Source organism: Protopterus annectens, chromosome 7.part0, assembly GCF_019279795.1.
Source record: "Protopterus annectens isolate FY-2018-M chromosome 7.part0, PAN1.0, whole genome shotgun sequence".
In the NCBI taxonomy this organism is placed as follows: Eukaryota; Metazoa; Chordata; order Ceratodontiformes; family Protopteridae; genus Protopterus; species Protopterus annectens.
The window spans coordinates 40,377,592-40,402,111 of NC_056739.1; positions in this window are offsets into that span (position 1 = coordinate 40,377,592).

Here is a 24,520-nt window from a genome sequence, read left to right on the forward strand (position 1 = left end):
GTTAAAAATACATTTTTGATGCATATTAACTTCTATATTACCATGCTTGACTACCTCTCTTTACTAATGCTTTACAATTAATCATAGCATTTTCACATAAGTATTATTTGTGATTAATAACTAATTTTTAACAAGCACCGTACCTTTAAATTGGTAAATTTTAAGCATATTTTCAATTGACAGTCTTCCATACAAGCAAGTTATCCACTAAAACTATTAAGTTACAACATAACAAACAAAACATTATCTAGCATTCCTCATTAGTGTTAAATTACTAATTCCAAGCAGGCTGGCACTTACCTTTGACAAATGCTTATTTTAAAGATTTTTGAACTTCATTATCCCTAAAGGATCTGTCCTACAGTTTCTTCGCTGGTATCATTGAGTAGCATTACATAAAATCAGTTGGAATATCGCATTATATTCGGAAACCACATCAACATAGGAAGAAAAACACCATAGACGTCAGCATTAGAAAGTTCAATGTGATAAGAGCTGATCTGAATAACACTAGTCAGTGAGGTATAAATACCCAAGGCAGGTAGTATATGTCTTAACCCAGCTGATTTAAGGACTAGTTCCTTTATGTATGTGTTTGGATGTTCATGGGACTATTACAACAACTGGTTACAGTTCAACAGATTTGGATTGATGATTTGTACTTGAGGAATAAGTTGCACAGAACCCCCTAAGTCCCATTTTTGTGTATACTAGTTGTATGCTTGTTGTACCTGGATCAATTAATGTTGGTACAGAAAGGTTACCACATATCTCTTAAATCTGGGCCTGTACTAATGTAATATATATTCATTTAATACTGGTTGTATGCTTGTTGTACCTGGATCAATTGATGTTGGTACAGAAAGGTTACCACATATCTCTTTTAAATCTGGGCCTGCACTAATGTAATATATATTCATTTAATACTGGTTGTATGCTTGTTGTACCTGGATCAATTAATGTTTGTACAGAAAGGTTACCACATATCCCTTAAATCTGGGCCTGCATTAATGTAATATATATTCATTTAATACTGGTTGTATGCTTATTGTACCTGGATCAATTAATGTTGGTACAGAAAGGATACCACATATCTCTTAAATCTGGGCCTGTACTAATGTAATATATATTCATTTAATACTGGTTATATGCTTGTTGTACTTGGATCAATTAATGTTGGTACAGAAAGGTTACCACATATCTCTTTTAAATCTGGGCCTGCACTAATGTAATATATATTCATTTAATACTGGTTGTATGCTTGTTGTACCTGGATCAATTAATGTTTGTACAGAAAGGTTACCACATATCTCTTAAATCTGGGCCTGCACTAATGTAATATATATTCATTTATCATTAAATGTAAGGTGAAATTATTAATGTTTCATCTTCTGAAATGGTTCTTTGCTGACTTAATCTTACTTTGATAAATCCTGTCCATACCACTCACAGATTTCCAAAAGATAGTTTATCTATCTACATTAGATAGACAGATAGATACAGAAATAAATAGACAGAAATATATAAACAGATAAATATAAGTAGATAGATATACAAATGTATGTGTGTGTATTTTTTCAGGTTTAGTATATATGCATATTACTATATTCTGGCAATGATGTTCACAATACAAAATACAAACAGAGACCCAATAGTACTGCCAAACATAACCATGGGGTTTGAAATTTATGACTCTTGTGAAAATACATTCAAATGCCTTGAAAGTACATTTTGGTTCCTGTCTGGGAAGGGAAAGGAACTTCCGAACTACAACTGTCATGCCTCTTCCAATACTGCTGTCATGATTGGTGAATTATTTCCAGGAAATTCAATATCAATGGCTCGGATACTGGGACTCCATCGATTTCCACAGGTAAAACAACTATATTTTAGTCTTGGAACAAATTTCACATCACTGTTTAATATAAAAAAAAAACTGCAGCATTGTCAGCAGTCATTGCATGGAATGAGATTTAGTTTAATGCTTAGGAACTGTCTGAGGTACTAATATTTTCAAATGAGTTCAAAAAGACCTTCTATACCATTCATCACCACCAGAAAAGCTTACTGCATCCTGGAAGAGGGAGGTGTTTAGGGAATTGTAACAATCACTATAGAGCATGCTTACCCTTCTAATAAGATTCCTACACCTTTGCAGCTCTACCTACTGGAATATTTTATTAGTACCTATACGCCGGCACCTCATATATTCCACTTCAGGGACACCCTGGCAAATACACATGACATGGGGAATGAATTCAGAGAACAAATCTGTTAAAGATGCTGCCCTAAGCAAACAAGGGCCAAAGCTTCACACATACCCTGTACTTACTCACCACCTAGAATCATCTCTAATGCTATAGCATTTTCACAAAAGGGAGCAGATTCAACCAAATGTCTCCTTGATGAATCGGAACTGGATACATCTCCAGTTACTATCCTGACACGAACACCAGACAAAATATCCAGCCCCACCTACTACCAGCTAGCAGATTAGCACAGAGGGTTAAGGCAGTTCACTGCTAATATCTTCATCCTGTAATCACAGGTTTGAATTCCTTAACTTCCAGTTACATAATATGTGACACAGAGCATGTATTAGTCCTTCTAGGGCACACATGAAAAGGGACACATGTGTCCAGTGATCTTGCCTGGTTAATAAATAAAATATGTAATAAATATTTTTATATTCTGGCAGCATCAACTGGCAACATACTCACTGCAGTCTATTGGCATAGCTTCACACACACCATCAGGAAATCACCACTTCCCATCATCCCAGACTACAAGCAAATGTTAGCATTCCTCGTAAATAGGCAGAACCCTCAGCCACCAGCCCTATCTACCGAGATACGTTAACATTCATCACAGGCAGATAATACCCTCAGCCATCAGCCCTATCTACAGAGATACATTAACATTCGCCACAGGCAGATAATACCCTCAGCCATCAGCCCTATTTACTGAGATACATTAACATTCACCACAGGCAGATAATACCCTCAGCCATCAGCCCTATCTACCGAGATACATTAACATTCGCCACAGGCAGATAATACCCTCAGCCATCAGCCCTATCTACCGAGATACGTTAACATTCATCACAGGCAGATAATACCCTCAGCCATCGGCCCTGACTAATGGGACAGGTTAACAACCACCATTAGCAGACACCATTCTCTGCCAGAGCCCTGACTCCTGGGATAGCTCAACATTCAATATCAGCAAACACTACCATCAGCCAACAGCCCTGAGTACTGGGGAAAAAACTTTGCTATCATTGTAAACAGACTGCACCAGTTATACTACAAAGGGGGTGGGAGGTTGGCATAATGGTTAAGGTATTTGCCTTATAAACCAAAAGTGCAGGGTTTGATTCTCACATGGGGTAATTGGCTAGGCTTAAAATGGCCCACAAAGCCAGTTAGCCTAGTACTAATCTATGAACCTATGAACTGGAATATTTATCTTCCTGTGGGAACAGTGAAACTCAATTTGAGCAGATGGAATCTGTTATTTGCCATCCATGAAAGATGACATTTAATGTAAGCAGAGAACTCCTTCCATCTTGCAAAAGGACTAGACAAAGTCATGGCTGAAAAGCCCACCAAGACCTGAACAAGTGCCTAGTGAGACATACAATTCAACAGCAATGACCACAGTAAGTTCTCTCCACAGGAGCACTGAATTCTGCTTTAACAGAAAAATCATAAAGGTACAATATTAATATTTTGCAGAAATAAACTGTTGAAAAGAGCAACTTTATTGGTTGTTCTGTGGAAATGTACCAAACATAAACCCTGAAGCAATGTGCCAAAAAACTCAAAATTAAATAAAAAGCACAAAACTGTCCAGACGTTTAACTAAGTTTAATATCCAAGTTGGTATTTCCACTCTTACAAAACATACCCTCGGCAACTGTGGTAGAGCACTATTTACAACCAGTGTCCAAAGAGCTGGACATCTAATCAAGGAGTCCTTTGATTTTTATTAACCATATTAAGTCAGTAAAACAAGACAAGCATTGTTTTTCAGTACCTTTGGATGTAGTATTTCTATGCTCGGTCATTCTGAGGGAGGAAGGGCTTTAGATAACCAAGTTGTTTTTGGATTAAGTATGAAGACATCCTTGAGATAAATGTGGATTTACTCTGTACTATGTTGGAGCTTATTTTATGAAGTAATTTTTTGAGTGTTTGGTGAGCAAATGTTCCAACAATGGACTTGGAGTGGCTATGGGGGTGTGATGGCACCCACTTACACTAACACATTTTAGTAGCATATGAGAACATTTTGTGTTCAATATGGATTTATTTAAGTACTGCAGGTTGTATTTTAGATTTACTGATGATATTATTATATGGGATTCTACTTTAAAACAATTGATTGAATGATTATGTTAAGCAATTGAACCAAGACACTTCTTATTTGAAATTTGAGATGAATTATGGTAATTATTAGATTAATTATTTAGATATTGCAGTGTACAAATATCAGTAGAATTCTCTATTTACCAAGCTTTTTAGGAAAGAAATACACATCAACAAATATTTAGATTATAGTAGTCTGCACCCTATACGTGTTAAAAAGGTATAATAAACAGTCAAGTGATTTCCGGGTAACTAGTGAAGATCTTGTATTTTTGAGTAGCGTTCATGAGATAATACAGGTTTTCAGATAAATGGGGGTCCCAAACATATTATAGTTCTGGCATGTTAGTACATTTTGGAAACTAGAGAAACAAGTAATGCCCCTGTCACTATGGTCAGACTGGAGGATAACCACAGCAAGAAGAACATGACCAGGTATTTATTCCAGTCTAATTTACATCTGATAATAAGCAAATTAAAACATAGTGAGAAGGCACTGGAATGTACTTAAAGGACAGGAGTTTCTTTGTGTATATGTTGGAAATGGACCTAGATTTGTTGTATATGTTGGAAATGGACCTAAATTTGTTGACAGAAGGAGGAGAAACATGAGCAATTAACTAGAGAGTAATAGCAGTGGTTAAACGTATGGCCAGGAGGGACCCCCAAACTAAAACTCCTATGTTTGGGATGTAGGCAGTACAGACACATATCAAACAGTCCTCATGTGGTTAATTTATTCCCAGGCAATACTGCTGGGTTGGAGAAAGATATTTCTGTCAGATTAGAAGGGTAATATATCATGCAGAGTGCCAAACATGTGACAGTTTTTTATATTGAAAGTCCAGCCACAAACTTAAAGAGAGGATTGCAGAACACATCAGGGTAATAAAAAGAAGGGATAACATACACTGGGTAAACAGAGCAAGAAGTATTGTAATTTTAAAAGACTAAATGTTTCACTTTTATAAAGGGTTAACATGGATTACAGAGTGGGGACATGGACACCTTTTTGGAGAGGCACAAGTTAACATGGCAAATGAGGTTTAACTCATTTTGCCAGCCTAGTGTAAATGAAGGGATTCATTTGGCATGTTTTTTTATTTAAAACCTTTATATTACTGATGCAATGATTATTGGTTAAATTATATTGTGTGATGTTGATGGTTTCAGATATTTATATATGTTTTCAGAAGTTTTAAGTAGTCTGATGAAGTTTGCGGTACATTTTCTACGAACAAAACCTCATACTTGGATATTAAACTCAGTCAACCTGTTGGATACTTTTGTAATTTTTATTTTATTTTATTCTATGGAAATACATCAGAGATATACGCTGTGAAACAGTAAAGTGTGACAAAAAGCCTAGGAATTAAACTGCAAGAGACATTTGGTCTGAAACATTATTTAGAAATTACAAATTTGTCATGTTTAAGGCTATCAAGGAGTTGAGTCCAATATAGTATCTGTGTCTTCCTTTGGAACTTTGCCTCAAAAGGGTAATCTATCTAAATATCTATGTTCAAAAATAGTGTATATAAGCAGATTTTCCAAGTAGTAGCTTTTAAATATCAGAGAAGGTACCCCTATGGCTACGGGCATGAGAAGAGAATGAGGCTGTCTGAATGGAAAGCTAGTCAAACAACCAGTACAGAAAGAATATGTGAAATGCAAGTGGTAATATGTGAAATGCAAGTGGTTAGTCCTAGAGGCAGTCAGAACATTCATGCTAGCAGCCAGCATGTGAGCGAAAGCAATTTAAACACTGTTAAGCTAAACAAAGCAAACAAAATATATATATAAATAAGGCTATAAAAAGAAGAGAAGAGCATTTTAAACATTTTCATCCAAAAGATTCACAGATAAAAAAAGAGAATAGAAAAGTGCTAGTTCTGTTAGCATCACAGTCAATGTAGATGCACAGTTTATAATGCATTGAAGTCACAAATTATGTCATAGCAAACATTTCTGATCTGCTTCAAGTTCTAAAATGTTTGAAAATGTTATGTCACAGTAAGGTATTTCTATATACTGCAGTTTTGATTTGGGCACCATAGCCAGATCCACTGGTGCAGTTGTGATGTGTGCAGCATAGTCAGCTTCACTGGTGCAGTTGTGATCTATTCACCATAGCCAGATCCACTGGTGCAGTTATGATGTGTGCAGCATAGTCAGCTTCACTGGTGCAGTTGTGATCTATTCACCATAGCCAGATCCACTGGTGCAGTTATGATGTGTGCAGCATAGTCAGCTCCACTGGTGCAGTTGTGATCTATTCACCATAGCCTGATACACTGGTGCAGTTGTGATCTGTGCACCATAGCCACTTCCACTGGTACAGTTGTGATCTGTGCTCCATAGCCAGCTCCACTGGTACAGTTGTGATCTGTGCACCATAGACAGTTCCAATGGTGCAGTTCTGATCTAAGCCTCATAGTCAACTCCATTGGTGCATTTGTGATCTACTCACCATAGCCAGCTGCACTGGTGCACTTGTGATATGTGCATCATAGTCATCTCTACTTGTGAAGTTGTGGTCTGTGTACCACAGCCATCTTCACTGGTCCAGTTGTGATCTGTGTACCATAGCCAGCTCCACTGGTGCAGTTCTGATCTGTGCACCATAGCCAGCTCCACTAGCATAGATGGATGATGATTATGCAGGTAACCTGAGTTCACTTTGGGTTTGGGTAACTGTTAATACAGATATGGTTCACTTACATAGTCACGACCACAATACAAGCACACTATTGAACAAATGCAGCAATCAGTGTATTAAACATTGCATTATAAAATGTATAAAGTCTGACTGAGTACATTTTAACCACATCAAAGAAACACAGGTAGTTCAGACTTCATTTACTTCAGAAAATACATGCTAATTCATGTCCTCTTATTCTGTCACTTTCTAATCAATCCTACTGAAATGTAAAAAGTGTCCCTGATTATGTCAGGCTTTGTCCTTCATTCTAGAAAGGTTGAGTGCTATGGTTCAGAAAATTAAAGCAAATACTGCTTCTTTGGCTTACAGGTCCATAAACAGTTCCATTTTAGTTAGATTTTCACAGTTCAGAGCAGATTGGCTCTTTAATCAGTGTCATGTCTCCAAAATGTTCTGCCTATAGTCCTTACCCAGGCTCCAAAGTCCAGCTGTCAGTTCTAGGCACTTCAGTAGGTGTACTCCTTGAAGAAACCCTGACTAAACTGACATATTCCACACCTCCAGGGTCTTCTTTCCCCCTTGACTCCTTTGGTAAACTAATTTGATCTCTTCCTGCTTTCAAGTTACCTCCTTTATACATTGTTACCTCCTTTATACATTATTACCTCCTTTATACAGCTGTATTTGGTGATTTTCTGGCTAATACAGATATTTTTCCCCAAGAACAACTCTGTGAGAAGCTCCCAATATACAAATTACTTTGCCTTGGTTTTAATGGTACAATACATATTTACTACACTCAACTTGAATTAATGGCAAAATACCTATTTTTCATAACCAGAATGTTACAGCAGCTTCTGTCTCAGTGGAAAAGCATCAGTTTTGGTATCATACTTCTGGAATATAGGGTGTCAATGAGCCATCAGCATTTTCATTGCTGGACCAAACCTATTGTACGAATTGTGCACACACCTGTGCTCACTATACATTAGAAGCATTGTAGGAATAGTGCACACACCTGTGCTCTCTGCATATTAGAAGTGTTGTAGGAACAGTGCATATGCCTGTGATCACTGTATATTAGAAGTGTTGTAGGAATAGTGCACATGCCTGTGCTCACTGTACATTGGAAGTGTTGTAGGAAGAGTGTACACAGATGTGCTCACTGTATATTGGAAGTGCTGAAGGAATGCTCACTATATATTAGAATTGCTGTAGGAATAGTGCACACAGCTATGCTCACTGTACATTGGAAGTGCTGAAGGAATAGTGCACACACCTGTGCTCACTGTATATTAGAAGTGCTGTAGGAACAGTGCACACACCTGTGCTCACTGTATAGGAATAGCTCATACAACTGTGCTCACTGTATATTGGAAGTTTTGTAGGAGTAGCGCACACACCTTTGCTCACTATACATTGGAAGTGTAGGAACAGTGCACACACCTGTGCTCACTCTATACTGGAAGTGCTGTGGGAATAGTGCACACACTTGTGCTCACTGTATATTAGAAGTGCTGTAAAACAGTGCACATGCCTGTGCTCACTATATATTGGAAGTGTAGGAATATAGTGCACATGCCTGTGCTCACTGTATTGGAAGTGTTGTAGGAATAGTGCACACACCTGTGCTCACTGTATATAGGAAGTGCTGTAGGAATAGTGCACACATCTGTGCTCACTGTACATTGGAAGTCCTGTAGGAATAGTGCACACAACTATGTTCACTGTATATTAGAAGTGTAGGAATAATGCACATGCCTGTACTCACTGTACATTGGAAGTTTTGTAGGAATAGTGCACACACCTGTGCTCACTGTATATTAGAAGTGTTGTAGGAATAGCGCATACAACTGTGCTCATTGAATATTGGACATTTTATAGGAATAGTGCACACAACTTTGCTCACTATACATTGAAAGTGTTGTAGGAATAGTGCACATGCCTGTGCTCACTATATATTGGAAGTGTTGTAGGAATATAGTGCACATGCCTGTGCTCACTGTATATTGGAAGTGTTGTAGGAATAGTGCATATGCCTGTGCTCACTGTACATTGGAAGTGTTGTAGGAATAGTGCACATGCCTGTGTTCACTGTAATGGAAGTGTTGAAGGAATAGTGCACACACCTGTGCTCAGTGTACATTGGAAGTGTTGTAGGAATAGTGCACACACCTGTGTTCAGTGTACATTGGAAGTGTTGTAGGATTAGTGCACACACCTATGCTCACTGTATATTGGAAGTGTTTTAGGAATAGTGCACACACCTGTACTCACTGTGCATCGATGTGCATTGGAAGTGTTGTAGGAATAGTGCACACACATGTGCTCACTATATATTGGAAGTGTTGTAGGAATAGTGCATATGCCTGTGCTCAGTATATATTGGAAGACTTGTTTGGAAAGTGCACTCCCCAGTGCTCACTGTATATTGGAAGCGTTGTAGGAATTCACACACACCTGTGCTCACTGTATATTGAAACTTTTATAGGAAAAGTGCACACTAGCACAATTGTTTCTTACCATTTGTCTGTATACTCAGCCATTACAATGGAGCTAATCAGTTCTGAAGTTGATATATGTACCTTAAAATAGCACTGTAAGTAATAGAAGGCCATCTTCACTGTTAAACACTTTCTGTCTGGGGATGAATACCTTTTTTCAATACTGTGTAATTTTCTGCTGACATAACACACAGGGTACTCTTCATATGTTCATAGGTGTTTACTAGGCTAATAACCACAAGGGCCTTTTTAAGCCGATCCATATATCCCAAATCTCTGACAAGTTCTGGTACCCTTGATAAATGTAGTCAGGAGATTGGGAGGTAAAATATTTACAAACAGGGTACTGCAAAATAAACCATTTAGTGGCTGCCTGTGTCCATAAGAGACATAGGTGCCAAACCAGGGATGAATTTCCTGTTTCCCATCCAATTGTCCAAGCTAAACTTGAATTGGATTAGAGAGGAACTCTGCTTCAGATGGATGGGGAGTCTATTCCACAGAGCAGGGTTCAGTAGCTGCAGAACTGCAGTTTAAATCCCAGTCACTGGGATGCATACCTGTCTCTCCAGCATGCCCTATTAATATCACAGGTAAGATTTAAGTCTTTAGAATGGGGAATTCTGATGCTGTTTAATTTGCAGATAGGCAGGAGGTCCATCAGAGTGGGGTCTGACAATGCCCTGTATGCCAGACATAAATCTCTCAACAGACTGTAGGAGACAGAATACAGGGATGGAGCCTTGAGGTGATCTGCATAAGACATGTTACTTATTCCCTGTATTCTTTTAGAGCAGAACCTCTGTGGACATTCCAGTTGTTGGATATGCTTGGTTAGGTACATACCAAAGGGGCCATTGTACTCAATGATAGGTCTTATGAATGCTGAATAGAGTGGAACAATGACTTTCTTTGACCCAGATGCCATACATTTGTTTATACGTTGCACAGCATAGAATGATTTCCTCACTAACATAGACACGTGATGGTCACATACTATCTGTGTGTGTCCCCAAGTCCCTGACTACTGGGTCAACTCTTTAGGGTATTTTGTCAATATGATAGTTACCAGGGATGAATGACTTCCTGAATGATACTGTTATGCATTTCTTTGCATTTATTTTTAGTCCAGGTTCTGACACGAGCTGTTTGTCTGTGTCAGCCCTTCTTGGAGAACATCTGTCTTAGTAGGCGATTCAGTGACTGCTCCTAATTTGTAATAATCAGCAAATTTAGTTAGCCAGAGGCCATTGACATTAACCTTGAATTCAGAGAAGTTAATGCCAAAAAGGAGCAGTTCCAGGACCAATCTCTGAGGGACTCTGCTTGTGACTGACCTCTTTCTAGAGGTGGACTCCCCAATTCTAACTTCCTGGGTCCTGCTGTGAGCCAGCTCGCCATCTATCAGGTGACATAAGGATTTGTACCTAACCTCTTAAGTTTGTCAACAATACCTGAGTGGAGTATTGCATCAGATGCCTTGGCCAGGTCAAAGTAGGCAGTGTGAACCATTTTGCCCTCAAACATTGCTTTGGTGACCTTCGCAAGGAAGTCCACTAGGTTGACTAGGCTTGATCTGCCCTTGATGAAACCAAATTGTGTTGGTTCCAGTGTCTGGAGGTTTTCTATATCATTACTGATCATTTCCATGCTAATATTTATATGGTTTCACATATGAGATTAGTGGGAGTTATGGGTCTGTAGATGGCCCACCTTTTTGCAGAGGGATGACTGTTACTGTTCTTCATTCATGACACACAAATCCTGTTTGGAGGCTATAGTTAAATAGCAATTCTAGATGGCCTGATAGGTTATGTTTCATGCTATTTGGAATGCACCATGAGATATTGTCTGGGCACATTGATGCAGTGTTCTTGGCCTTAGAGAGAACATTAAGGACCTGTTTCCTAGTAATAGCAGGGGGGGGTTACATGTGATATTATTTCCAGAGGGAAGGTTGAGGGGAGAGGGGGTAACGTTGGAGCTAAATTTTGTCAGCCTATCAGTTTGCTGTATCTTCTGGCTCAGTATAGGTGGTTCCATTTACAATGATCGCTGCATACAGTTGTTTATTGCCTTTGAGGTTGTGGACATAGCTAAAAAATACCTTGTGGTTGTCTTTGGCCTGGGAGGCCAACTTTACCTCAAATTTGGCTTTGATAGACTTTATCTGTCTTCTGAGTTGTTTGTTTAGTTTGAGGAGAGTGCTTTTAACCTGCTGGGTGCTGCAGCATCTACTTTTTGCCATGAATTGCTTCCATCTGTTATACAAACTGATGTTGTGATTCCTTCAGTGTGGCTTGTTTTTTGAGTTAGTTCTGTACATCCTTGTGGTTGGTACAGCTGCCTCTATGCAGCTGTTAACATGCTTATACAGGTTTTCTATTAACAGTTCTGCATAGGCAGAAGTATTGTTAGGGTTTAAGGGGCCTCGATATTTTGCCAGGTTATCACTTAATGGTAGGAAGTTAACCTAGAGTAGTTCCTGAATATTTCAGGATTAGCTAGGGTTTCAGGTTTTATTTTTACTTCAAAGGAGACTGTGATGAAAGGAGGTGCTGCCAGTGCAGCTAGCTGGAATTTTGTAAATAAGTATATGTCATTTGTGAAGTGGGTTAGCATGCGAACTACAAGTCAGATGACCAGAAATTATGTCATAATGTCATTCTGCAAGCTATCCCAGCAGTAATATATTAGATATTATTTTGAAAAGTTTCTTAGAGAGACTGAGCATTCTATATTCTGTCTTGGAGCTAACAAGAAGAAGAATCATTCACCACATCATCTGCCTTGCTCTATTAGTAAGTAATTAGGGTACAGTAATTCTCTTAGATATAGTCAGGAATATAGTGAAGCTTAGTTTAGATACAGTTTTTTCTTTATAAAAATTAGCCGAAACAATGGCCGGGCTCGGATTATCTTCAGTCTTTTAACAAAAATAGAAAAAGAATTAAAATTCAAGTATGTAAGCACTTTCACAGATTTGTGAAACACTGCTTCATCAGACGTTAATATCTTCACATCAGTCAAGGCTTCTTACACAAAACTGATTCACTGTTAAACCAAACACATACCTAAACTCATTACTAACTTAATTATTAAATTACATTAAAGAAAACATAGTATGATAAAAAATACTATCCAATAAAAAATAGCTATTTAATATCTAGTTAATATAGTAGCTATAGTAACATATAAACCTTCAGATTTTATAAGCCACATATATACATATTCACATATATTGCACGTGCATATAAATATATGAAAATACATATAAAATGCATATAAATATATACAAGAAATCTATGTATAAAAGACATGTGCATATCACGTAGTCAATGCTTACGTAAGTTTCTCATTCTTAACATAGGCTTCAAAGGAATCATTTAAACCTTTGCCTATGTGTGCTCTCATTCTAAATAATCCATCTCATCTCAGATGTTTCAGTGCAGATTTGTATACTTCCGCCACACTCATTTTCTCTAATTATATCCATTATCAAAAATCTAAATTCATGAGTTGGATCATTTTGCATAACGTGTTTTGATAATGCATTTGTTACATTTTCATTTCTGATATTATATAGCTATTCTCTTATATGGTCTCTAAATCTCCAGTTGGTCTTCCCTATATAGAATGAGTGGCATATAATTCAGTAAGCTAAATATACAACATTGCAGGTACTACAATCAGCTAGCAGGTTAAAATGAAAGCATCTACTCATTTCAGGATGTATAAATTCTTCTGTTGAATGTAAACATGCAATAGTTACACTTTCTGCATGGAAAACTACCATATCTATCTATTCATTCTTGTTCGCTGTTAATTTTGGATAACATAATAACCTTTTCAATGATTTCTTATTTTAAATAGGAAGTTTTGGTTCTTCCCTACTATCTGTTTGAACTGAGTATCACTAGTTAAAATCGGCCAATATTTTTTTATTATATTTGTAATCTGATTTACATTACTCGAATAATATAATGGCACTCGTACAGCATTATTCCTACCATTGTGTCTGCTGTTATGCAATTGATCAGCTTCAGAATAATATGGTCTAGCTGATGTAGATCTTAGGTTAGAAATCTGTTCTAATATGTTTTGCACTTCCTTTCGTTTATAGCCTATATTCATTAACCTTCTTTCTAATTCTTTTAGTTCATTAATAAAACCTTAGTCATTCACATGTAACCTAGAAGCTCTCACTCCTTGTCCATTTATTATATTTATAAATATATATCCAGGGTGCATGCTATTTTTGTATAGAAGAGTATTCCTGCAGCATTCCTTCCTATAAATTCGAGTGTTTAAGGTTCCATCTATACTTTTATGTATCTTTACGTCAAGAAAATCTATTTCATGGTATGAATCCTTTATATTAAATTTCAAAAAGCCAGTACTAGTATTGTCTCTACAAATGGGTGGCCTAATGGTTAAGGTGTTTGCCTTACAAACACAAGGTGCAGGGTTTGAGTCTCACAAGGGATAATTGGCTAGGCTTAAAATGGCTTGCAAGGGCAGTTAGCTTAGTACTAATCTATGAACATATGAACCTAAATGTTAATTATAGTTCTGTAGTAGTCCATATTATAAAAAGATCATTAATAAAACATCGATATAAGGCTATATACTAGCCCCCAGGAGATTTCAGTATGGCTTCCCCTTCTTATGGTGCAATCACTATATTAGCATAGCTACACCATCCTTTTGCCAGTAACCTTCATGAGTAAATATATATTATTTTCCAAAACTGTTTCCATTAATAAACAGATTAAATCAACAAACCTTACTTCATATGTGCTATATGTGAATAAAAACTACTTTAACATTCCAATACCATATGTATTTGGTATCATTGTAAACAAAGACTGTATGTCCAAGGTAAAATGTACATAATCTATGTTATGATGTTCCCACTTAGTCATGAAAGCATATAGGTCATTCAAAAATGGTTTAGAATCTCTTAAAACATATTCATACTTCTGTTATGTTGGTCTTAAATGCTTCGTAACATATACTGAAAGGGGTTCCATACACCAGTTCTGCCCCACTACTAGAGTTCTCATTGGAGATGACCAGGGGTCCTTGTGTATCTTTGGAGCACCCTGTATAATAGGAATAATTGGTGTCTCTATTATAAAATAGTTATCTAAATCTAAATTAACATCACACTTACCAAGCAATCAAGGAGGGTATTTTGTACCCTTTTAACCATTCGATCAACTTCAACTGTACTTATTAGCTTGTATACATTAGTGTCATTTAACATATGCTTCACTGCATCAACATAGTAGGCAGGATCTATCACAACAACGGGCCTCCTCATAGTAGGCAGGATCCACCCCAACAATGGGCCTCCTCATAGTAGGCAGGATCCATCACAACAATGGGCCTCCTCATAGTAGGCAGGATCCATCCAGCACAACAACGGGCCTCCTCATAGTAGGCAGGGTCTAGCACAACAGGCCTCCTCATAATAGGCAGGGTCCATCACAACAACGGGTCTCCTCATAGTAGGCAGGGTCTAGCACAACAGGCCTCCTCATAATAGGCAGGGTCCATCACAACAACGGGCCTCCTCATAGTAGGCAGGATCCACCCCAACAATGGGCCTCCTCATAGTAGGCAGGATCCACCCCAACAATGGGCCTCCTCATAGTAGGCAGGATCCACCCCAACAATGGGCCTCCTCATAGTAGGCAGGATCCATCCAGCACAACAACGGGCCTCCTCATAGTAGGCAGGGTCCATCACAACAATGGGCCTCCTCATAGTAGGCAGGGTCCAGCACAACAACGGGCCTCCTCATAGTAGGCAGGATCCAGCACAATGGGCCTCCTCATAGTAGGCAGGGTCCATCACAATGGGCCTCCTCATAGTAGGCAGGATCCAGCACAACGGGCCTCCTCATAGTAGGCAGGATCCAGCACAACGGGCCTCCTCATAGTAGGCAGGATCCACCCCAACAATGGGCCTGTTTTATCTGCTGGCCTAATAACAAATCAACTATCACTCTGCAGGTACCTCAATGCATCTTTCTCTGCTGTACATAGATTTCTAAATTTCTTACATTTGTATCCAGCATTTAAATTGTGATGCAATTCATTCTCACACAATATACTATAGGATTCAAGTAGCAGGTTATTTACTGGTATAAATGTACTAGGTTTTTTAAAGAATATATCTGGAGCATTTCTCCCCAGGCCTCTGCTGAAAACAGGCTCTGTGGAACCTAGTCGGACTTTCCAGGTCAACAAATGTTAAATAAATAAATAAAATAAAATAAATATATTCTGATAGACCCATTTGTCCTTAAACATCATTCTCAGCATTACACTTCTAATGAATAATTTAAAAATCTATGGGAGAGTCAGTTACCTCAGCCTCCTGAGCTGGGATAAAAGATAATCTCTTTTGAAGTAGTGAGAGTTCATCTGTGGATAACTGGAAGGAATATTCCATACTAAGGATTCACCTTGTCTTGCCATATTCTCTTCAGAGTTCATGCATTCACAGTTTCTTGTGGCATTTTTCTCTTTATATGGCCTCTGCTTCTTCAATGACCCCTTGCTCCAAGTGTATTGTGATTTTCTGAGCCATTCATATTGATGGGAAATAGCAAAACTCCTGCTTATCCCTTATATGATTATTTTGAAGGAAATCATCCTGTGTGCGAGTACTAGAGGTGACTTGTAGTAAAACATCCTTCTTCCATGCTGTAGTAATGATAGCTACCTCTACAGTTGGGAGGGCTTTGGTTTTCTTCCTGGCTCCCTTGTTTAATAATATAACTTCAGTTTGTGTTTTATCTTGATGGACTTCTTTGGAAGTAGATTCAAGTAAAGACTCTTCCTTGGTTAAATCAAAAAGTTGCAAAGTAGAATGTTGAATGATAGGCTTTTCTGCACCACTGTCATTGTGCATTAAGTTTGTTTTATATTCCGAAATCTGTAACCAAATAAAGACTTGTCCTTATGTAAAGTCCTTCTGGTCTCTTTCTAATTTTTTATATTTTGTCTTAACTAATTTTCTATCATATAACATTGCTGTTTCAAGTATAGCACCACGTTTCTCATCAACCAGAGCATGCAGAAAAGTGTCATACAGTTCCTGTTGTTCGGCCATTATATGCTCAATAATAGCAGATTCTTAGGGTTGAAAGAATTGTATTAATAATCGCATGTAATTATAGTTCAAGTCCAGGTTAAATTTTTGCCATTTGTATAATAACTGAGGATAATGTGTGCTATAAGTAAACATTTTAATAATTCTTAAACCATGAGGTATAACAGGATACTTAAGACATGCTTCTAAATGGTAGCACTATGTTTGGAGCCTGTTTAATTTAAGCAGTTCATTTTCGATTTTGTGGAGGCAAGCTTGGAATAAGTTAGTCAATTCCTTTGTTTTCATTATCATTAGTGTGAATTAATGTTTCTCCAAGGAGGAGAGGATTATCATCAGATCTCAGAAACTTCAGATTTCGTACTGTCTATTACATTTAAGTTACCTCATAGCTTATATGCCAGCTCTCTAGCTCTTGTTCCTCCCTCTGCCATTGTTCCAAACTGCCAAAAAGCACAATACAATGAAACACAAATGAAAAAGGCAAACAGGATGAACTGGCCACTTCTCATAATAAACAAATTTCAGTTCCACATAAAAGTGAGCCAAAACAATGGCCGGGCTTGGATTATCTTCAGTCTTTTATTACAAATAGAAAAAGAATTAAATTACAAGTATGTAAGCACTTTCACAGATTTGTGTAACACTGCTTCCTCAGACGTTAATATCTTCACATCAGTCAAGGCTTCTTATATAAATCTGAATCACTGTTAAACCAAACACACACCTAAACTCATTACTAACTTAATTATTAATTACATTAAAGAAAACATAGTATGATAAAAATAGTATCCAATAAAAACTAGCTATTTAATATCTAGGTAACATAGTAGCTATACATAGATTTCTTATATATATTTTATATGTATTTTCATATATTTATATGTACATGTAATATATGTGAATATGTATATATGTGAAACAATAGCTACATAAAAGTTTGTATGAAATACTCTTGTGTGATAAACAAAAAGAGAACACTACACACCAGTTTAAACAAGTAACAAAACAGAAAAAAAATGTATGCATCAAGACCTATCAGTGTCACGATGGTCTTTTCTTGAAAACAGGTTTGGAGAGTTTCTCATTTAAACCTGGTTCAACATGTGCGTTCAGCAGCAAAATCCATTGGTGTTCATATACTTCAGTTCTGTTCTTCTTATCAGATTCCCGAGGATTATGACTCATTAACTCTAACACAAAAAACTTGAAGTAATGGCTAGTTCCTTTCAGCATATAGTGCTTGGCTAAAGCAATAGTGTTTTTACATCTGGCTATATCATTCAAGTGTTCCAAAATCCTATCCTTAAACAACCCATTGATCTTTCTAATATAAAAGTCACTGCATGTGCAACAGGTAGCAAAATATACAAGGTCCTTGCTTTTACAATCAGCGTAAATGTCTAAATTGAAGATGACACTAGAAATATTATGTGTAAACGAGGTAGATGTAAAGATGTTATCACAAGCATTGCAGTTATGGCATCTAATGGTCCCCTTCCTTTCTCACTCGGGTATCACAGAGGTGTTATAGTTTCTATAACATAATTGTCTTTTTAGGTACAAATTATTTCTAAAGCAGAACTTCAGTTCAGAGTCAATGACCTGTATAACCACAACATCTGCTAGTATAATAGGCCAATTCTTCTGCAACATGTTGCAAACTAGCCCAACATCACTGGAGTATGTGAATGTAGGGCTATTGGTAGCACAATGCCGTGAAAGTGTAGGATTATCAAGTCTATGTTCAGCTCTCCATGAGAAATAAGGTTTAACTTTAGTGCTTCTAAGGGCTAAGGTTGTAGTGGCACATTCTTCTGCAATAGACTGACTATAACCCCTCCCCACAAAATCTCTTTTCAATTGTTCAAAGGTTAACTGCAGATCATCATCTTTGTTATGTAACCTCATTACTCTTAAAAACTGGCCTTTCAAGATATTCCATGTAACATAACATGGATGCATATCACTTCTCAGTAACAGTGTGTTCTTTTAACAGGGTTTCTTGTATATACACTTTGAAATATCATGTAGATCTTGTCTGCATACACAGATATCTAAGAACTCCAAAGATTGTCTAGAAATCTTATAGCTAAACCTCAAAAAACTTGTGTTGTGTAGAAAGTTAACAAATGCCTTAAACTCTTGTTCATTATCCTTCCACACCATAAATATGTCATCCACAAAACGCCTATAAAATCTAATGGAGGAAGAAAATCTATTACCATTCAGGACCACGCTATTTTCACAGTTAGCAAGGACCAAGATGGCATAGCTATTAGCACTTGCAATGCCCATAGCAACACCAGTTATCTGTAGATAAACTTTGTTCTCAAAAATAAAGACTTATTCTCAAGTATAATCTCAATCAAGGAACACAATAACTGACCCTAAGTAGTGGAAAAATCAGTTTATGAAATCAGAAATGGCCTAACATTACCAACTCCAGCATCATTAGGAATAACAACAATGAATTCACATCAAAAGAAAAGTGTCATCATGCAAATCCGATTCAGTCCAGACATAGAGGGCTTCCAGAAAGCTTTTGGTATCTTTCAACACTGTGTAACACTATCAACAACAGGTGTAAGTGTCTTCTCCACATAAATGGATACAGGCTTAGTAAAGCTTTTGGTATCTTTCAACACTGTGCAACACTATCTACAACAGGTCTAAGTGTCTTCTCCACATCAATGGATATGGGTTAGTGACTCACTACACTGTGTAACACTATCTACAACAGGTCCAAGTGTCTTCTCCACATCAATGGATATGGGTTAGTGACTCACTACACTGTGTAACACTATCTACAACAGGTCCAAGTGTCTTTTCCACATAAATGGATACAGGTCCAAGTGTCTTTTCCACATAAATGGATACAGGCTTAGTGACTCACTACACTGTGTAACACTATCTACAACAGGTCCAAGTGTCTTCTCCACATAAATGGATACGGGCTTAGTGACTCACTACACTGTGTAAATGGATACGGGCTTAGTGACTCACTACACTGTGTAACACTATCTACAACAGGTCCAAGTGTCTTCTCCACATAAATGGATATGGGTTAGTGACTCACTACACTGTGTAACACTATCTACAACAGGTCCAAGTGTCTTCTCCACATAAATGGATACAGGCTTAGTGACTCACTACACTGTGTAACACTATCTACAACAGGTCCAAGTGTCTTCTCCACATAAATGGATACGGGCTTAGTGACTCACTACACTGTGTAACACTATCTACAACAGGTCCAAGTGTCTTCTTCACATAAATGGATACGGGCTTAGTGACTCACTACACTGTGTAACACTATCTACAACAGGTCCAAGTGTCTTCTCCACATAAATGGATACGGGCTTAGTGACTCACTACACTGTGTAACACTATCTACAACAGGTCCAAGTGTCTTCTCCACATAAATGGATACGGGCTTTAGTGACTCATCTTCTACTAGAGAGGACAGGTCTCATAGGTGGCATCTCAAGATTCTTATGAATTTAGGGGAGCCCATATAAAATAGGGATGATGGGATTATCAACAGTAAAATACTCAAACAACTCTTGAATAATCAATCCTATCATCAACAGGTCATAGACCACAAAATGAACTCTTTTAATAAAGCTATCTACTCTATATTTAGCAATATTAATATAAGTAAAGTCACTCAATATACTAGACATCTGATCCAGATAGAGATATTTATTTAAGACAACCACGCCTCCTCCCTTATCTGCTGGGCCTATTTCTAGATGTCTAGATGCCCACAATTCAAGTAATGCCTTGCTCTGGCCAGGACTTATGACTACTGTGTTTATGTTTCTCCAATAAGATTTCTCTGATTTCTTTCTCACATACTTCAACAAAAGCTGCCGCCAATGGATGTAGATCTAGGGTGTACAGACTGGGACAGAGAAAGTGGACTGATAACTATTGTTCAACAGGGACAGAGAGACATTATAGGCAAACAGCCCAGCCTCAGATCAGAAAGGATGTCTGTTAAGTCTGAAGCTTGTGAAGGTATGAAGGACATATTCAAGTATATCAAGGAAAGTTGATTAGAGGTAAGATTATATGATGAAATGTTGAAGACAAGGTTACTCATTGCCTGTTCCTTGTTCTCACTGTGCTGGTATTGTTGTGATACTGCACTCTCCCCCTTCTCACATGACTGCATGAGCAATTCTCTCTGGAGTCCCTTGTTATCTGTAAAGGGGATGCTAGGTAAAAGGGGTGTGTTGGACTCGGTTGTACTGGAGTTATGAGCTGTAGTGGTGATTGAAACTTCTGTATTTATAATCGGTCCAGCTGTAGACAAACTGGAGAGATTACTGCTAAAGCCAGGTTCAGTTGAAACATTAACTACAGCACTACTGCCTTCCACAACCATTGCCCCATTATCCTCGAGGATTTTATCATCTGGTCTCTCAGGCTTATTCATTAAAGACTGTTGAGGCCAAGAAAAAACATGGCCCCATCTAAAGTCATTCAAGTCACACTGTAACTTCCTCACCTTTATGGCCTGAAGCTTGTCTCCATAGTGAGCAGTGTTACTCAAGACTTCACATGTTTTTGCTTGATAAGCATATCATATTGTAAATTCTTAATTTCGGTGCCTAAAGAAAGTTCCACAGGATAAAATAAGTCAATCAGAAGTCTAAGATAGTCCATCCCCAGCTGTAAATTCAGGGTCTGCCATTTCTTAAGTAGTTCAGGATATGCATCATTATAAGTGGGCATTTTTAACACTCTCATATCTCTAGGCACAACCTTGTGTTGAAAACATGTTTCTAAATGAAGCCTCTGCCACTGATCTTACATCTATATAAATCATTTTCAAGCTTCAAAAGGGAGACAAAAAGTTCACTTACACCCAAGTCATGATGGGGTGTCTCACAGCTCTCAGTCAAGTGTGTTACAGATAGGAGTGGATCAGTATCAACGCTAAGAACTGATCGCAATTTTTCCATACTTGAATCTGGATTAAAATTCAACTCGATGTTAGTGCCAGCCATGCCCAAGTGGTCTCACACAAACACAAGCCAAACAGCAAGAAAAGAAAATGTAGACCACTCAGTTAAGGTTAGAGTAAACATAGCAGTCAAATCAAAAACTGTAACAAAATCTCCTCCCAAACATGGCTTTAAGTCACTATATATAGAAGTGACTTTATTAAAACAGAAGGTAAGCACTTTCACAGAGTAACCTCTGCTTCATCAGACCATGACAGAACACAAAGTGTAGGTACTATTTAAAATAAAAACTCAACCAATCACAGAACGTTCAGCAATCATGAGATGACAGCATACCTCTCAAGTGTACCTCATTACGAGGAACGTACCTCATTTGGGGTCTTAAAAAGTTCATGTTCCTCGAAGTTCCTCAAAGTTCCACATTGAAAGAGTCTTGTCACACATTCAGTGTTAGGAATTTTTTTAAGTGAAATCCATGGTAAATAGAAATTAATCATATTAATTCATTAAAGGATCTTCTTTATAAGTAAAAAAGGCATATTTTCACCATCCTATGACCTTCCCAGTTGAAATTGTTAGTAAGCCATTAGTATGTGTTCCACACTTTGCCCATTTGTTCCACATTACGAAGGTGAGTGTTCCTCATTTTGGAGATGGAAGGTTGAGAGCTATGGATGACAGTAATAAAAAACACTCCCAATCAATAAAAGCAGTCTACCATTTGTTAAAGGCATAGCAATGAAAACAACATTCCCATCATCAAATATAAAGTTCTGTTAAACTTATTCCGGACACAGTAATAAATCATAAAAAATATTGAGCAGTACCACTCCCCAGGGAGACTAGGTTAGAATATAGTGAGCTAATCTGGCAGCTGGGGATGAATGCTTGTGTAATCCCTGGGTTAAATGATCATCTTTCACTTATTTCTGCTCTTAAATTAAGAGCTTTAAAGTATTAAGTATTAACATCAATAGGTATGATTTGTATATGATTCCTGTTTAGGGTGTTTTTATAATATGCATTTCATTTTTTTTATATATGCACTTCATGTTTTTTCCACTGTTTCTCTTTAAAATATCGGCAGTAGTCAATTAATTTCATTTATATATTTAACATTTGTTATTCAGGATAGTCCAACTGGACAGCAAGTGTCCATTTTCAGTGGAGTCCTGGGAAGAAAAGCTCCATAAAAATTTAACAGAATAAAAACATACAAATTACATGAGCATGAAATTACAATATAAATGCAAAGAAATGAAAAAAAAAATGGCAAAGCATAAAAAATGATTACAAGTGGATGGTAGAGGTATTAACAATAGATAAATATCAGTTTGCAGCATTGCCCATTCCTGGAATGGATGAACAGATAACATTCTGTAAAATATATACAGTGAGCAACTTAGAGGCAGTCTCAGTCTGACAAGGTATTTCCTAGCATAATCTGTATACAAGAAGTTTATATAGAAGCCTTGACTTGACAGAGTAAGCACTTGTGCTGTCCATATATATCCTTATAGTTATATGTAACTTTATGAAGGTCCATTGCAGTTGCATAAATGGTTGGTGTAGAGATATGATTTGAGGAGGCTCTTAAAAGATGATGTACATATTTGAAGTCTGAGGTCAGGAGGGAGGTAGTTCCAAGTCTTAGCAATTTCATGGGCAAAGAGAGATTCCCAGAGTTATTTTTGCACGAGATAGTTTCAATTAAGGTTTTGTTGCTGGAGCATAGTTGTCTATTAGAATTGTAGAAGTCAAGAAGGCCAATCAGAGGGGGGGGGGGGGTTGGGACAGTACAGTATTTGGTGGGCTAGGTTGAGTTGATGGTACCTTAATAGTTTCGGGAATTCTAGCCAATGTAGGGTATGTAGGGCGTGCCAATGATGGTAACATGATTTGGCATTGACAACAAATCTAGCAATTTTGTTATAGCAGGTAGAAAGTTTATACAAGTCAGTTTTATTTAGATTTGTTAGTGTGGGGGAAGCATATAATAGTGTAGATAGGAGGGGGGCTCTGGCTATCGCAATACGAGATTCAGAGGTTAGATACCTTTTGCATCTACAGAGGAAGCCTAGTTTTTTGTGGACTTTAGAGATAGTTACTGATATGTGTTTGCTAAATTTGAGTTGTTGGTTGATGGTAAGTCCTAGGCCTCTGAGACAGGAGTGATTTGGGTCTTGTTGGCAGAGAATATGGAGAAGGAGAGGTTGTTGGCCTTGGTTGGATGGAACAGCAAAAGTTGGGTTTTCTTGGGTTTAACATCAGTTGTGAGTTATTGAACCAGTTCTCAATTTCAGTGAAGGCTACTTGGGGTTTTTGTTGGATAAGTTGAATATTGGATGTGGAGCATATGAGGGTTGTGTCATCTGCATATTGGACTATATTGGCTATTGTGGTCACCAAGTGGAGTTGGTTGGTGAAGATATTAAACAGAAGGTGGCCAAGAATTGAACCTTGGGGTACGCCTAGAGTGACTGGGAGAGATAGGGTGTTGAGCCATTTGGCAGACTGGTGGTGGTTGTCTAAGTAGCTCTTGAACCAGAGCAGAGTGGGGGTGTTAAAGTTGAGGTTAGAGAGGCAGTTTAGAAGTTTATTGTGAGAAACTATGTCAAATGCTTTGTATAAGTCTAGGAAGGTAACTAAGACTAGTTTGCCTTGGTTCCTGAAGGAGTTTATTGTGTTGGTGATTCTGAGTAGGGCAGTGGAAGTGCTGTGGGATGGACAGAAGCTGTGTTGGGTTGAAGAGCGAAGGTTGTTGGAGAGAAGGTGGGAGAGGATTTGGTGATGAATGCAACTTTCTAGAATCTTTGAGAGGAGTGAAAAAAATTGCAATTGGACAGTAGTTAGAGAGGTCGGTAGAGGGTCACCTTTGTGGAG